At 39.1% G+C, this 6,000-nt stretch overlaps 1 long non-coding RNA gene across 1 annotated transcript in view; it reads left to right on the top strand.

Moving 5' to 3' along the window:
• The window catches only part of LOC136853390 (uncharacterized), a 58,083-nt gene that overhangs the window by 45,208 nt on the left and 6,875 nt on the right, over positions 1–6,000 (top strand). The gene's annotated exons all lie outside the window — the stretch shown is intronic.

Below are 6,000 nucleotides of genomic sequence, written 5' to 3'. Positions count from 1 at the left end.
AAAATGTTAAGAAATACCAGTTCTTTGCTATCTCTCTCTCTCTCTCTCTCTCTCTCTCTCTCTCTGATTTCCTACCTCTCTTATGTAAAAGCAAAATATTTTTTTTAATTAGCGAGTTCATACGCATACGCACATATATACATACAGTACATACATACATGCACGCATATGTATGTATATATTTAATATATTTATTTACCCCTTTATTTTTAGTGTATAGCATAAACAAAAGCCCATTGCCCGATATCATTTTCTTTGCTGTTAATCAGTCCTGCTCTTAACCTTTACACTTCTTTTCCCTAGTTTCTTTGAACCTGGGCAAGAGAAGTGCAACAAATTGCGCTTCTCTTTGCCCTCCACTACCATAACCTAATTGGGAAATACTGAAAATGATGAACAACGTTTAGGGCCGAGAGAAGTTGTATATTTTCCTGCTAAAAAGCTCAAGAACTACTGTTTTTGTGTGAGGAAAATTGATCTCGTTTGCTCGGTATAATGTGTGTACAGTTCAGCTGTTGCGTGTTGCCTTTTTTTTAATGTAGCTGCAGCCTGCCAACACGGAATCCTGTGTAAGGGAAGAGTGGGTTATTGCAGCTAAAGTCTATGAGCTTTTTAGACCTGTTTTTCTGTTTCAAATTTTGTATTGCTAGATACATTTCTCTATTTTAGATTTTGTATGACTAGATATATGACTTCCAGACAAGTGTTGAATGGCGCAAGTGCCCTGATGCTCGGTCTGACTACCTTAATTTCGTAAAGTAATCAGGCACCTTCCCTTTAGGCTGCTTAAACTGCTGCTCCCATTTTCTTATTTGGTCTTCATGGTTGTTGTCTATGATACGAGAGCACTTGTTTATCTTTAATTTTAATGATCAATATTCTATCATTTATTTGTCCCCCCATGTATGAAACTGCCATTTTCATTTAGCAGGCCCTGTTCTTAGCCAGCTTAGTATTAAAGCCTCAGTGAATTTATCAAACTATTCAAGGAAGAATTGTGCTTCTAACAGTTTGATGCTTCAGGCCTTCAGTACCCATAGCAGATTGAAGCGTCATTGTCTCACTGAGCAAAGGAATTTCAACTGCTTCATCAACTGTTTGCTCTCCATGTAATTGATGGGCAGAGATGTTTAAGAATGGTTTAACCAATCGATATTCTAAAATGCTCTAACAACTTTTTTTACCTGTGTCATAAGATCCCTGTGTAAGGTTTCCGCATGTATCGTTTAACTGTGGTAATTGTAGAATTTGTTAAGTTGACATTTTTTTCTTTTTTCACTTTGTGTGGTGCGTATTTCTTTTCATGAGCACCGTTCCTCTTTGGGAAAAGGCAAAAAGTTGGCTATTTAGTGGACTTTAGACCACCGAGTGGAAAAAGCTATGCTGTTTCCAATTCTCGGGTCTGTTATTAAAAAAAAAAAAAAAAAGAAAACTATGACTTTACCCTTGCTATGACTTGATTGTGTGATGTGATGAGTCAGGCATTAGTTGCTATAGTTTACGTTACTGAGATTAGGGAATACAGCTTTTTAGTGTATATTGCCTCAGTATGTCTCCTTCAATTAAATTTTTCCTGTCCTTGGCAATAAATCATTAAATGCAATGAATGAATCTGCAATTTTGAGCTTGCTATCCTCGGGTTTCTTATCACCATTAACTTTTCTTCTTTTGAGTTTGTTCATTTAATTTTTCTTCCAGAAGAAAACTGCTCTCTTCTGCAAAATTGTTTCTCTCCTGCAAAACTGTTTCTCTCAATCTGGTTTCTTAATGTATTATAGCAGGGACACACCGTTTTCATTTTAATCTCACTAGCTCATTTGATCACTTTTAAAAGATCATATGAGTAGCTTGAAGTTGAGAAAATGCACATTAAAATTCTAGTTCTAATGCACCGGAAAATGTACAATTTGAGAAGTAGCAGCCCTTCAGTTACCCGGTTTCACCATATCCGGAGGGCCCCAGTAAAGAAAATATACATGCAAAATATCTATAAACAGGATGTTATCATGGGGGTGGTAGATCAGGGCAAGAGTTTCGGGGAAGGTGGGGTGAAGGCTGGGTCGGGAGGGGTAGGCAGGCGTTTGACTTCTTGAGAGCTTTTGCAACTGCTATTGGCTTAAAAGCACTGCATCATTTGACACGTCATCACACGTCACTTTTTTTTTAATTGGCTGAGATGGATACATCATCTGTACAACAGCATATGGTAGAAGGTGCGTGGGTGGGCAAGCATTAGTATTTTTTGCAAACCCTTGGGCTGTTGGTGGAAACGGATACGTCACTGAATGTTGTGGGTTTTACTTTTAGAGTATGTCATGATAACATCGTAAAAAATTCCTTCTCTAATTGGCTACATGTGAAGGGTATCAATGTACTTATGGCAAAGCATGATTCTCGCCTTTGTCTTGTTCTGCGTCAGATCTTGGTATTCGTCCACAAAATAAGTGCTGCGATTAAATGTCACAATGGTTTTCCCTCGCCCTGTAGCTTTTGTTGCAGTGCCTGCAGTGTTGCAGGTACTGTTATTGGTGTGTGTGGTGCTGTGTATTTTGTGTATGGCCCCAGCACTTTTTAAGAGGGCTAAGAATGCCCCGACTGTAGAAAAAAAACCTGAAAATCATTGAGAGAATCGAGGGTTGTTGGTTAAGGACATGTACCATGGAATAGTATGGCATTACCTGGTCTACCCTGCAGGACATCTAGGCTGCTAAGAACAAACCTAAGAAGTACGCTACGGATTGTAGGAAGAAGAACCGGGCCCACAAGGTGATGGTGAAAACCCGTCATGAGTAAATTGAATAGTTGACCTTGGTCTGGTTTCATTAGCAAATGGCTACTGGTTTGCACATACACAGTGCTGAGGTGAAGTCTTTGCAATGAAGTTTGCAGGCCTGCAAGGGGGTTGCATACTTTGAGGTATCTGAAGGTTGGCTTTTTTGGTCCAATATTCGACTTGGGCTTTCCAGCAAGAAGATTCATGGCAAAGCTTTGGAGGCTTCCTAGGAAGGAATAAAGGAATTTTGGCAGATGATGAAAGACGATGAAAAAGGAAGGCCTTGTTTTAAGTCTAATCTACAATGCTGATGAAAGCGGTCATGTTCTTGCTCCTTGCCTCCTACCACTTTCAAGGGTTGACAGGGAGTGAGTTTACCTGGTTGAGAGCCTTCATAGCAACACTTATCTGCTTTATGTGCAAATGATTCTGGTAGTCATTGTTGCAAAGCAACCACATGTCCTGGGTCGGTTGATGGGTAATCTCCCAGTGGTTTTGTATCACACTGCAAAGGCTTGGTTCACCTCCAAAATCATTTTCGAATGGTTCCAGGGCTCAGGAGAATTTTCGAAGGTATTTGCTGAAATCTGCCATCTTGAAAGGATGTCACTGTGCAGACCCCGAAGCATGCATACACACTTAGAACTATATCCTGAGTGATGAAGAGGGCACGATTGACTTCCACGATGTTGACAACTTTCGTGCCCAACTCGCCAAGGTAGGCGATGATATTCTCAAGAGTGATGTATGGGGGTTATTGGACGACGACAATGGCGATCCAGGTTTCCGACACCGAGAAAGCTGTTGCAGTTACTGCTGGTGAGATGGAGGAGGAATCCCCTAAAGACGACGATGAAGACGACGCGTCTGCTTCACAACCAGCACCTTTGTATAGATGCAAGGATAGTTTTCCACATGTTTATTGAAGTAATGGAGAATCCCAGCATCAACCGTAGCAACTCCCCCAGGGCCTTGGAGTTTGCTTAAGGTGTTTGAGAAATGCATCAGGTGCTGTTTGTATCATCAGATTACCCTCTACAGATTTTTAAGATCCCAAACCCCTTTGCACCCAAGCCCATCCTCATCTACTTTTTTGATAACTTGGTCGTTCAGCCCCGAAATGTATGCGAGCACTTCAGCACCCTTTGTTGATGAGAGAGGTTCGTTCAGCCAGGAATCTGATGTCTCTCTTGCCTCTGAATGACCTGCACCCTGTAGGGACCTCGATAACTCTTCCGACCATTAGCCACTTCACGAGGTACAGGAGCTACTAGGACCTCGATGATACAGTGGTGTAGGGGGAGGGGGAAGAGGAGGAGGATAAGGTAAACCTCCTTGCAAGATTTTAAAAGTCTGGCCAACGTATGCAGTTTCAGCACCACACAGTAAAGTGAGAGAGTATTTTTAATTTTTTATTTTCCGTATGCAGAATAGGAAAACAAAGCGAGACCCGTGTTATACGGAATTATACTGTATGTACATTATACCTACTGTATTGTGTGTTGGGTAGAAGAGAAAAAAAAACACGGTTTGCTTTTCTTGTGTACAGTGAGTACTTATACTGTATATTTTATTACAAATACGGTAGGTAATTGCCTTTTTGCATTAAGTTTTCAGTTTCAAATATGGTGGTGGTGGTTCATAAGCATATTCAGTGTTTACGGTTATGCGTTATTGAGAAGGGTGGGGGAGGAAGGTTACGAAGTTTGCATCCGTAACTTTTTAAAAATAAATATTAGAATACAATGGAACTGTTGTCCGGCAGACCCCCGTTTGTCTTAATCCATGTTATGAGAGAGATTATTGTATGTTATTCTTCACGTAACATTTATTCATTTGACCTTGTTTCAGTCACTCTCAAAAAATTTCATTCACTGCTCAAGTTAAGATTTACCAAGGAATGGATAATGAGTATTCATTCCATGTGAAGCCTGACCAAAAATGTGTCCGAGAAACAAAGTGGACTTGACTTGATTCATGAGTAGATTTTACGGCTTCATTGTGACACAGAGCTTAAAATATTTTAAAGTCGTAGACCCGAACTTGGTACTTGATTGCCAGTTTGAACACTTGATCAGTGTGAACGTTATGGAAGAGCTTTCATTGAGAAAGAGTGAGAGAAGGATAAGGCTGAGTTCACTGCTGAGTTGGATGTGTTTGTGGGAGTGTAAATATTTTGATCCTAAGATGTATGTGGGAAAGAGAAGTGAAATTGAAAATGTATGTCAGCGAGTTGTATAGGCTTAGAATTAGAAGAGTTTTAGACAATTTGAAAGTCAGTATTAGGGAATAAGTGAAGCAAGATGTACTTGGACTGAATAGTCAATTGTGAAATCGAGGAATTCAAATCACTACAGCCTAGGTTTATTCTTTGTTACTTCTATTTCCAGTTCATTTTTTTCTCTTCTACATAAACAGATTTCATAATAGAATTGTATCAGTTGTATCACAATATCAATTTCATTGTTTTCCTTTTTCATCCTCTATTTTTAGGGGTACACAGGAATCTATAAAAATGCGCAAGGGGTTCAGAAGAACAAAAAGGTTGGGAACCCCTGCTCTAGACCTTGATTACTGTAATCCCTCCCGTCCCTCCCCGCTCTCTCTCCCTATTGTGCATGTGCGTCATTATCTAACTGTTTCTTAGTGAACTAAACGTGGAGAGGCCTTTAGTGGTTAAAGCATTCATAGAAGCATTTGCAATGACAAGTGAACTAGTAATCAATTTTTCTATTGCTATGTGATTATTATGGCCGTGATGTCAAAATGTATTTGTACATGTAGAAAATATATTTTAATGAATAACGTACTAATTTAATTCTCATGCCATGAGTATATGGAAGGTAATGGACGCATCAGATTGAAGGTTCCTATGATGTTTTCGAGTTACTTTGTTGTGTTTACTCAATCATAATTTGATCGGTTACATCCTAGTCACATGTGAAAAGCCTTAAGGTTTTTAGGCATATTTTATTACGCCTAAAATTTACTATGACGTATAGAGTAAAGTTGCAGTTTATTATTTGAATGGGTTAGCAAGTGGTTTTCTCTACTTAAAATATAATTGTGGCTATTAGCTTAATGGGATGAAGTATGTGGGTTAAGATATGGACTAGTAAAATGTCATAATAGTAAATTAAAATCTTGCATAAAACTTAAGTCTTTATGCTTGAATAAAAAACTGATATAGGAAATCTCGTCTTGATCACTTTCAATAGGCATTTTTA

This window comes from Macrobrachium rosenbergii, chromosome 27, assembly GCF_040412425.1.
Source record: "Macrobrachium rosenbergii isolate ZJJX-2024 chromosome 27, ASM4041242v1, whole genome shotgun sequence".
In the NCBI taxonomy this organism is placed as follows: Eukaryota; Metazoa; Arthropoda; class Malacostraca; order Decapoda; family Palaemonidae; genus Macrobrachium; species Macrobrachium rosenbergii.
This window is presented reverse-complemented; position numbering and strand designations above follow the sequence as displayed.